Consider the following 12,166-nt stretch of genomic DNA (forward strand, 5'->3'; position numbering starts at 1 on the left):
TTAGATCGGGCGCAGGCGGCGGGCAGCGGCAGTGAGAGCATGGGAGCAGACTGGAGAAGGGGTGGGGAGTGATCGCAGCCGTCTCTGTGGGGAGAGCTTCTAGTATTCTATTTACCTCTTTGACTTCTTTCTTATTTATTTTGTGGTTTGATTTATCTAATTCTGAGAGTGCAAGGTTAAGATCTCCCACTATTATAGTTTTACTATCTATTTCTTCTTGCAGCTCTCTTAGTTTCTCTTTTAAGAATTTAGATGCTACCCCACTTGGTGCATATATGTTTAATATAGATAGTGCTTCATTATCCATGCTACCCTTTAGCAAGATATAGTGTCCTTCCTTATCTGTTTTAATTAGGTCAATTTTTGCTTTAGCTTGATCTGAGATCAGGATGGCTACCCCTGCTTTTTTGACTTCACCTGAAGCATAGTAGATTTTGCTCCAACCTTTTACCTTTAACCTGCATGTATCTCCCCGCTTCAGGTGTGTTTCCTGTAAACAACATATTGTAGGATTCTGGCTTTTAATCCATTCTGCTAACCGCTTCCTCTTTATGGGGGAGTTTACCCCGTTCACGTTTATGGTTAGAATGACCAATTCTGTATTACTTGCCATCTTGTTAACCCCGGTTTATGCTTTCCTCCCTTCTTTTCCCTTTCCCCCCCTTCCAAGTATTAAGCTTGTGAGCACCCCTTGCTTCTCACAGCCCTCCCTTTTTAGTGTCCCTCCCCCCGCCTTAGAGTTCCTCCCCCTATCTTACCCCCTTTGCCTCCCAGTTCCCGTATTCCCTTCCGCTTAGCTTATTCCTTCCCTTTCCACTTTTCCCTTCTCACTTTTCAATGAGATGGGAGAAGTTTCACCATAGATTGAATATGTCTTAAGATTTTTCACTTAAAGCCAATTCTGAAGGCAGTAAGATACCCACTATATTCATCCCCCTCCATTCTTTCTCTCAGATATAATAGGTTTCCTATGCCTCTTCATGAGATGTACTACCCCCACTTTACCCTTTTTCTGGTACAATGTCCTTTCCACATCAATTTCTAGAACAAGGTATACATGTATTCTTTATACATCTATATAGTCAAAATATAGTTCCCAAGATTAATCTTTATCTTTTTAGATTTCTCTTGAGTTCTATATTTGTAGTTCAAACTTTTTGTTAAGTTCTGGTTTTTTCATCAGAAATAGATGAAATTCGCTTACTTCATTGAATGTCCATCTTCTTCCCTGGAAAAAGATGCTCATTCTCGCTGGGTAAGTTATTTTTGGTTGCATACCAAGTTCCTTAGCCTTTCGGAATATCATATTCCAGGCCCTTCGATCTTTTAATGTGGATGCTGCCAGATCCTGGGTGATCCTTATTGTGGCTCCTTGATACTTGAATTGGGTTTTTCTAGCCGCTTGCAATATTTTTTCTTTCATCTGAGGGTTCTGGCATTTGGCCACTATATTCCTTGGTGTTTTGATTTTAGGATCCCTTTCAGTGGGTGATCGATGAATCCTTTCAATGTTTATTTTTTCCTCTGTTCCTATGACTTCTGGGCAGTTCTCTTTGATAATTTCCTGGAAGACAGTGTCCAGGCTCTTTTTTTCATCATGTTTTTCTGGGAGTCCAATGATTCTCAGATTGTCTCTCCTGGATCTGTTTTCCAGGTCTGTTGTCTTCCCCAGAAGGTATTTCACATTTTTCTCCATTGTTTGATTTTTTTGGATTTGCTTGACTGATTCTTCTTGTCTCCTCGAGTCATTCAATTCCACTTGTTCAATTCTGATTTTCAGTGAAGTATTTTCTTCACTCACTTTTTTAAAATCTTTCTCTAATTGTCCAATTGAGTTCTTTTGTTCTGTGGAATTTTTTTCCATTTCGCCAATTTTGTTTTTTAGAGAGCTGTTTTCTGTTTCCAGTTCACTAATCCTATTTTTCAAGGATTTTACTTCTTTATCCACTCTCTCTTTAACTTTCTCCAGGCTCTTTTGCCAAGCCTCCCTCTCCTTTTCCCAAGCCTCACTCTGCTTTCCCCATTTTTCTTCTAGCTCCCTTGTGAGAGCCTTTTTAATCACTTCTATGAGGTTCATCTGTGCTGAGGAACAGACGATCTCCTCCTTTGGGGAATCACCTGGGGACTGCCTGTTTTTAGTCTCCTCAGGATTTAGAGTCTGCTCTCTATCTGTGTAGAAGCTGTCAAGGGTTAAAGTCCTCTTCAGCTTCTTGCTCATTCTGTCTATTAATCAGAGACAAACTACCAAAGAAAAACAGAAAAAACTGGAGTCTTTCTTTGGGGGGGGGGGGGGGCTGGGTGTGTTATCGAGCTTCCTCTACAGACTGCAGGGGGCAGCAGTGAGGCACTAGCAGGACTGTGCTGCGCCTGCGCTCTGAGATCCCAAAGCGTGCTGAGTCACTGAGGGGGGGGAAAAGGGGGGCGGCCAGGTCCTGAGAGACTCCAGCTGTTTGGGGTTGTATTCTTCAACCCCGGTGTTTTTAGCTTCTCTGCTAGGCTGTTGACTTGCTGCCGGAGGAAAGTATCCAAACCTGTAGCGAAGCTCTCCCTGCAGAGACAGCTACGATCACTCTCCACCCCCTCTCCAGTCTGCTCCTGTGCCCTCACTGCCGCTGCCCGCCGCCTGTGCCCGATCTAAAACCGCCCCAGCCCTCCAGTAAAGACAGACCTTTCTTGGCGGATCTCAAGGATGGCTTCTCTTGGTAACTATTTGTGGGTTTTTTTCAGTCAAGCATTGATTCAGAGGCTTGTAATGAAATGGATAGTGAGAGAAAGCGTGGAGCTTATGCAGCTGTGAGCCTCCTCTCCACCATCTTAACCGGAAGTCCTGGGGAGAGCTTCGCTACAGGTTTGGATACTTTGCTCCGGCAGCAAGTCAGCAGCCCAGCAGAGAAGCTAAAAACACCGGGGCTGAAGAATACAACCCCAAACAGCTGCAGTCTCTCGGGACCTGGCCGCCCCCCACTTCCCCCCCCCCCACAGTGACTCAGCACGCTTTGGGATCTCAGAGCGCACGTGCAACACAGTCCTGCTAGTGCCTCACTGCTGCCCCCTGCAGTCTGTAGAGGAAGCTCGATAACACACCCAGCCCCCCCCAAAGAAAGACTCCAGTTTTTTGTTTTTCTTTGGTAGTTTGTCTTTGATTATTAGACAGAATGAGCAAGAAGCTGAAGAGGACTTTAACCCTTGACAGCTTCTATACAGATAGAGAGCAGACTCTAAATCCTGAGGAGACTGAAAACAGGCAGTCCCCAGGTGAATCCCCAAAGGAGGAGATCATCTGTTCCTCAGCACAGATGAACCTCATAGAAGTGATTAAAAAGGCTCTCACAAGGGAGCTAGAAGAAAAATGGGGAAAGCAGAGTGAGGCTTGGCAAAAGGAGAGGGAAGCTTGGGAAAAGGAGAGGGAGGCTTGGCAAAAGAGCCTGGAGAAAGTTAAAGAGAGAGTGGATAAAGAAGTAAAATCCTTGAAAAATAGGATTAGTGAACTGGAAACAGAAAACAGCTCTCTAAAAAACAAAATTGGCGAAATGGAAAAAAATTCCACAGAACAAAAGAACTCAATTGGGCAATTAGAAAAAGATTTTAAAAAATTGAGTGAAGAGAATACTTCACTGAAAATCAGAATTGAACAAGTGGAATTGAATGACTCGAGGAGACAAGAAGAATCAGTCAAGCAAATCCACTTGCTTCTCACAGCCCTCCCTTTTTAGTATCCCTCCCCCCGCCTTAGAGTTCCTCCCCCTATCTTACCCCTTTCCCTCCCAGTTCCCGTATTCCCTTCCTCTTAGCTTATTCCTTCCCTTTTCACTTTTCCCTTCTCACTTTTCAATGAGATGGGAGAAGTTTCACCATAGATTGAATATGTCTTAAGATTTTTCACTTAAAGCCAATTCTGAAGGCAGTAAGATACCCACTATATTCATCCCCCTCCATTCTTTCTCTCAGATATAATAGGTTTCCTATGCCTCTTCATGAGATGTACTACCCCCACTTTATCCTTTTTCTGATACAATGTCCTTTCCACATCAATTTCTAGAACAAGGTATACATGTATTCTTTATACATCTATATAGTCAAAATATAGTTCCCAAGATTAATCTTTACCTTTTTAGATTTCTCTTGAGTTCTATATTTGTAGATCAAACTTTTTGTTAAGTTCTGGTTTTTTCATCAGAAATAGATGAAATTCCCTTACTTCGTTGAATGTCCATCTTCCTCCCTGGAAAAAGATGCTCATTCTCGCTGGGTAAGTTATTTTTGGTTGCATACCAAGTTCCTTAGCCTTTCGGAATATCATATTCCAGGCCCTTCGATCTTTTAATGTGGATGCTGCCAGATCCTGGGTGATCCTTATTGTGGCTCCTTGATACTTGAATTGGGTTTTTCTAGCCGCTTGCAATATTTTTTCCTTCATCTGAGGGTTCTGGCATTTGGCCACTATATTCCTTGGTGTTTTGATTTTAGGATCCCTTTCAGTGGGTGATTGATGAATCCTTTCAATGTTTATTTTTTCCTCTGTTCCTATGACTTCTGGGCAGTTCTCTTTGATAATTTCCAGGAAAATAGTGTCCAGGCTCTTTTTTTCATCATGTTTTTCTGGAAGTCCAATGATTCTCAGATTGTCTCTCCTGGATCTGTTTTCCAGGTCTGTTGTCTTCCCCAGAAGGTATTTCACATTTTTCTCCATTGTTTGATTTTTTTGGATTTGCTTGACTGATTCTTCTTGTCTCCTCGAGTCATTCAATTCCACTTGTTCAATTCTGATTTTCAGTGAAGTATTTTCTTCACTCACTTTTTTAAAATCTTTTTCTAATTGTCCAATTGAGTTCTTTTGTTCTGTGGAATTTTTTTCCATTTCGCCAATTTTGTTTTTTAGAGAGCTGTTTTCTGTTTCCAGTTCACTAATCCTATTTTTCAAGGATTTTACTTCTTTATCCACTCTCTCTTTAACTTTCTCCAGGCTCTTTTGCCAAGCCTCCCTCTCCTTTTCCCAAGCCTCACTCTGCTTTCCCCATTTTTCTTCTAGCTCCCTTGTGAGAGCCTTTTTAATCACTTCTATGAGGTTCATCTGTGCTGAGGAACAGATGATCTCCTCCTTTGGGGATTCACCTGGAGACTGTCTGTTTTTAGTCTCCTCAGGATTTAGAGTCTGCTCTCTATCTGTATAGAAGCTGTCAAGGGTTAAAGTCCTCTTCAGCTTCTTGCTCATTCTGTCTAATAATCAGAGACAAACTAGCAAAGAAAAACAGAAAAAACTGGAGTCTTTCTTTGGGGGAGGGGCTGGGTATGTTATCGAGCTTCCTCTACAGACTGCAGGGGGCAGCAGTGAGGCACTAGCAGGACTGTGTCCTCTAGTCCTGAGAGGACTAGATCCTCTCTGAGGATCCCAGAGCATGCTGAGTCACTGTGGTGGGGGAAGGGGGGGGCGACCAGGTCCCGAGAGACTACAGCTGTTTGGGGTTGTATTCTTCAGCCCCGGTGTTTTTAGCTTCTCTGCTGGGCTGCTGACTTGCTGCTGGAGCAAAGTATCCAAACCTGTAGCGAAGCATTCCCCGCAGCGACGGCTGCGATCACTCCCCTCTCCAGTCTGCTCCCATGCTCTCACTGCCGCTGCCCGCCGCCTGCGCCCTATCTAAAACCGTCCCAGCCCTCCAGTAAAGACAAACCTTTCTTGGCGAATCTCAAGGATGGCTTCTCTTGGTAACTATTTTGGGGTTTTTTTCAGTCAAGCATTAATTCAGAGGCTTGTAATGAAATGGATAGTGAGAGAAAGCGTGGAGCTTATGCAGCTGTGTGCCTCCTCTCTGCCATCTTAACCGGAAGTCCAGGTCGTTTGACAACTTTTTGAGCATAGTTCCAAATTGCTTTCCAGAATGGCAAGATGTATTTACAATGACATCAACAATGTATCAGTGCCCCAATTTTCCCACATCCCTTCCAACATTCAGCATTATCTTTCCCTGTCATCCTAGCCAATCTGACAGATGTGCAGTGTTATCTGAGAGTTGTCTTAATTTGCATTTCTCTGATTAATAATGATTTGGAGCTTCTTTTCATATAGATAGAAATAGTTTCAATTTCTTCATCTGAAAATTGTCTGTTCATATCCTTTGACCATTTATCAATTGGAGAATGGCTTGATTTCTTATAAATTAGAGTCAATTTTCTATGTATTTTGGAAATGAGACTTTTATCAGAACCTTTGACTATAAAAATGTTTTCCCAGTTTATTGTTTCCCTTCTAATCATGTCTGCATTAGTTTTGTTTGTACAAAAGCTTTTCAATTTGATATAATCAAAATTTTCTATTTTGTGAACAATAATGATCTCTAGTTCTTCTTTGGTGACAAATTCCTTCCTCCTCCACAAGTTTGAGAGGTGAACTATCCTATGTTCTTCCAATTTATTTATAATCTCATTCTTTATGCCTAGATCATGAACCCATTTTGACCTTATCTTGGTGTATGGTGTTAAGTGTGGGTCAATGCCTAGTTTTTGCCACACTAATTTCCAATTTTCCCTATTGTTTTTGTGAAACATTGAATTCTTATCCCAAAAGCTGGGGTCTTTGTCAAATACTAAATTATTAAAGTTATTGATTATTTTGTCCTTTGAACCTAACCTATTCCACTGATCAACTAGTCTGTTTCTTAGCCAATACCAAATGGTTTTGGTAGATCTGGTACAGCTAGGCCACCTTCATTTGATTTTTTTTTTCATTAGTTTCCTTGAAAGTCTTGACCTTTTGTTCTTCCAGATGAATTTTCTTGTTATTTTTTCTAGGTCATTAAAAGAGTTTTTTGGGATTCTTATTGGTATAGCACTAAATAAATAGATCAGTTTAGGTAGTATTGTCATTTTTATTATATTTGCTCAACCTATCTAAGAGCACTTATTATTTTTCCAATTGGTTAGATCTGACTTTATGTGGAAAGTATTTTGTTGTTTTGCTCATATCGTTCCTGATTTTCCCTTGGCAGACTGATTCCCAAATATATTATACTATCGGCAGTTACTTTAAATGGAATTTCTCTTTGTAACTCTAACTGTTAGATTTTGTTAGTGATATATAAGAATGCTGATGACTTATGTGGGTTTATTTTGTATCCTGCAACTTTGCAAAAGGTGTGGATTATTTCTAATTTTTTTTTTAAAGTAGAATCTCTGGGGTTCTCTAAGTATACCTCATTATCTACTCTAATTCCTTTAATTTCTTTCTCAACTCTTATTTCCGAAGCTAGCATTTCTAATGCAATATTGAATAATAATGGTGATAGTGGGCAATCTTGTTCCATTCCTGATCTTATTTGGAATGATTTCAGTTTATCCTCATTACATGTAATGCTTACTGATGGTTTTAAATAGATACTACTGATTATTTTAAGGAAAAGTCCATTTATTCCTATACTCTCAAGTGTTTTTAATAGGAATGAATGTTGGATTTTATCAAACTCTTTGCTCATTTTAAAAGGTTGAAGTCTGCTCTCAAACCAAAGGGGAGATTTTCCCAAGCTTACTTTATAGGCAACAGCAGCTTCACACTGCGCTGGGGCTGGAGCTGACTTTATTCCAGTGCTGTATTAGTGTGGTCAAGTTCCAAGATATTTTGGCTTAAGGGGCTCACTATTTTCCTTTTATAGTCGCCTTGGATTTTTCACAGCTAGTCTGATGATCCACTGGCTTCTGAACCAGGGCAGAGTAGCCAATGCAGCTGTATTTTGACTATAAGCTTTCTGGTAGATTCCTTTGGGACATGAATATCACATCCCCCTGTGTCCTTGAGCTGCATCTGCATTCCGCCACCTCCCCCCATGCCTGATTCAAAAAGATCTTTTCTGAAGTCATTCCAAAATATCTTCTGCTGGAAATTTGTTACACTCCAAATATGTGTGTGTTCTCTCATTCCAAAACCAGTTCAGAGGCTTGATCTAGTGGTGATTTGAAGGAAGCCTGAAAGAGCTCAGATAAAGATTGATTTACTTTTATTTTCTTATAGATCATATCTTTTGATCATTTATCAATTGGGCATTCCTCATACTTTTATAAATTTGACTCACATCTCTTCTTTAGCAGAGAAACTTCAAAATTCTTTTTATAATTGCTATTGCTAACTGTATTTCCCCCCATTTATTCTTTGTCTCCTTTCATCCCATACCTCCTCAAAAGTGTTTTGGTACTGACCGCTGTCTCCCAATATGCCCGCTTTCTTATCACCCTTCCCCCTTCCCATATTTCATCCCCCTCCTATTTTGTTTTAGGATAAAATCGATTATCATATTCATTTGAATATGTGTCTTATTTCCTCTTTGAGCCAATTCTGATGAAAGTAAGATTCACTCACTCCCTCTCTTCCCCTCCACTATAAAAGCTTTTTCTTAAAACCTGGAAATATTTACACACAGATGCTGAATGAAACAAGCAGAAACAGGAAAACATTGTATACAACAGCAGGATGGTATAATGATTAACTATGATAGACTGGGTTCTCAGTGATTCAATGATCCAATGCAATCCCAATAAACTCTGGATGGAAAATGTATCCACATCCAGAGAAAACTATGGAGACTGAATGTAGACCAACACATATTATTTTTAACTTTTTTCTTATGCTCTTTCCCTTTTGTTCTTATTTTTTTTCTCCCAACATGAATCATATGGAAATATGTAAAATATGAATGTACATGTCTTACATATAAGCAGGAAAAATAAAAATAACTTAAAAAGGAAAAAAAAAACTAATGTATGAATTCGTGTGTGTGTGTGTGTGTGTGTGTGTGTGTGTGTGTGCAAAGTATCATTTAGGGACTGAACAAAATTTACTATGCATCAGGTGAATCTAAAAAAGCCAGAATTTCAACATTGCTTTAAAAGCAAAAACAAACAGAAAATAATGAAATAAAAATAAATCCATTTTAAGCTGAAAAAAAAAACATAGACAATCAACATCAATAGAAAATTAAAATTAGCCCCAAATGGTTTATCCTCTAAATTCATAAAGGAAAAATATTTATTAACAACCTAGATGAAAATATTGACAGCAATACAAAGATAGCAGGGGATTTCAATATCACTTTTAATTTTGAGTAATTCTCATAAAAAGACGAATAAAAACCAAAAGAAGAGAAATTAGCAAATTGCTAGAGACACTAGAACTACCAGGCTCATATCTTCTAAATGAGTCTATTGAAAAATATGCCAAATTCTCTAAAATACTTGGAACTCCTAAAAATTAATTATTTTAGGTAATAGACATATTACAAATCAATATAAAAAGACAGAAATGGTAAACACATGCTTTATAAACCATGCTGTAATGAAAAAGTTCAAGAAAAATAAAATAAAAACCCAGATGCAAATGGAGACTTAACAATGAAGTCCTGAATAATGAATGGGTCAAAGAGTAAATCATGGAAATAACATTATGAAAATATGATGAAGAAAAAGTATACCAAAATTTTGGAGACACAACTAAAGCAAGCCTCAGAGAGGGGATACCAGGTATAAATTAACAAATTAAAAAGGAACAGATTATTAAATATGTATTGGAAATAAGAAAAACAACAAATAAAACTAAAGTAAGCAAAAAAAAATAATTAAAAAATTAGAGGGAAAAGATAAATTGAAATTTAAAAAAAAACTAAAAATAATAAACAAAACTAAAAGGTTTCAGTTACAGAAGATTCTTAGGAAGGATGAATACAATAATAGATCTTTAGCCAATAAAATTTTAAAAAGAGTCAAAATGCAAATTCAATAGAGTAGTAAACAATGTGAAACCACAACAAAACAGAAATCATGTCTAACATAGATTGTTACAAAACTGAGAGCAAAAAGCAATGGAATGTCTTCAAAAATATAAAATATATAACCTAACAGAAGATCAAATAAAATCTTAACTAACATAATCTCAGAAAAGGAAATTGAATTAGCTGTGGGGGAAAAAAAAGAACCTCAGGGCAAGTTTTTGTTTTTCTTTCTTGGCAGAACTTCTTTGTCTTGATGGATTAATAGGAGAAATCTATCAACCTCTTAAAGAATAATTTAAAATGTCCTCAAAAACCAACAAAGAAAACACTCTACCAGATCTCTCTTTAGAAGGACAGAAAAATAATAAACCAATTTTATTAATAAATGTTGATTCAAAGAATTAAATAAAATTTAATCCAATAAATTGAAGCCCTTCAAGAAATCACTCATTCTGGCTCACTTGAATTTATATTCCAGTTACAGGTATGTTTCAACATCAGGAGAAAAAAAAAACATAATAGAGACAATAGTTTCGGTGATACAGTGGGTTATAAAATAAGCCATCTACACCAACATATTTATTCTAACAAAATCAGTAAAGTTATAATAGAATGAGAAATTTTGTTCTAAATAACTTCAAAATGAATAAAATATCTAAGATTCAATTTACCAAATTAAACAGAAAACAAATTGCTTATATCAATTCAATTACAAAGTTCTCTTTAAAGAAATAAAGATCAACTCAAAGAACTTGAGGGACTTTTAGGTTATATATTTCATATTTTTGAAGACATTTCATTCCTTTTTGCTCTCAGTTTTGTAACAATGTATCTTAGATATGGTTTTCATTTAAAATGTTACTGTTTTGTTGTGGTTTCACATTATTTACTACTCTGTTGAATTTGCTTTTTTTTACTCTTTTAAAAATTTTATTGGCTAAATATCTATTATAAATATTAATAGGAAGTGTTTGTGGCTGTGCTATACCAATAAAATAAAAATAACAATACTGCCAAATAATCAAAGAGACATGTTGTTGAACTCAATAAAACAATAATAAAAATATTCACATGGAAAAAAATCAAAGAATTAGTACATCAAGGGAAATAATAAAAATATGTAGCAATAGAAATACTATTGCACTTCCAATCTTCAAGTTATATTAAAATAGCAATTATTAAAACCAATTGGCATTAAAAATAGAGAGGTGAATAATTTAGAGAAGTGATAATCATATATAACATAATTCAATAACTTAATGATCAATAACATTCTCAAAAGAAGTGTAAACTATTGACAATCACATAAAAATGCACTAAATCATTAACAGCAAGAGAAATGCAAATCAAAATAACCTGAGGTTTCACCTCACAGCTCACAGATTTGTAAAGACAACTAACTATGAGATTAATAGATATTGGATTGGTTGTGGGAAGGTAGGAACACTAGTGCATGATTGGTGGAGCTGTGTTTCGGTATGGCTACTGTGGAAAGCAATTTACAATAATGTCAATAAATGAATGAAATGTCCTTACCCTTTAACCCAGAGAATATATTCCTCAACGTACTCCAAGGGATTCCATTAATAGTTCCTATAAACATCAACATATTTATAGCAAAATTGTTTGCTCAATAATACTTTATTTTTCTAATTACATGTAAATATAGCCCTCAAAATTCATTTTAATAAGATTTTGAGTTACAAATATTCTTTCCTCCTTTCTGTCCTGCTACCTCCCACCTCCTCAAGATAGCAAGGAATCTGCTATAGCTTCTACATGTACAATAATTTTAAACATATTTCTTTATTAGTCATGTTATGAAAGAAAAATTAAAACTCAAGAAAAAAAAACACAAGAAAGAAAAAGCAAACAAAAAGGGGAAAATAATATGCTTCAAATTGCATTTAGTCTCCATAGTTCTTTCTCTGGATACAGAAGGCCTTTTCCATTCCAAGTCTATTGGAATTGATTTTCTTCAAAGTATTGCTGGGAAGAGCTAAGTCTGCAATAGCTAATCATCATAGAATCTTGTTGTTACTATGTACAAATGTTCTCCTAGTTATAGAAGCTTGTTTTTTTTTTTTTTTTTTTTTTTTTTTTGTATGTGTGTGTGTGTGTGTGTGTGATGTAAGGAACTTAGAAACAAAGTTGCTGTATGTGTTTTGCAATAGTTGAACAAATTTTGATACATGAATGTTATCAGATATTATTGCTATGAAAAATGAGGAATGTAAAGATTATAGACAATGGGAAGATTTACATGATCTGAAGTGAAGAAAACAAATATGAGAAAATAATGTACATAAGGATATAAACAATAAAAATGAAAGGAACAAAAAAACACAAAAAAATTTTAACTGAATGTTGTAGACTATAAAGAGCAAATATGGCTCAAAAGAAAGGATGTGAAAAGA

This window comes from Antechinus flavipes, chromosome 1 (genome assembly GCF_016432865.1).
Source record: "Antechinus flavipes isolate AdamAnt ecotype Samford, QLD, Australia chromosome 1, AdamAnt_v2, whole genome shotgun sequence".
NCBI lineage: Eukaryota > Metazoa > Chordata > Mammalia > Dasyuromorphia > Dasyuridae > Antechinus > Antechinus flavipes.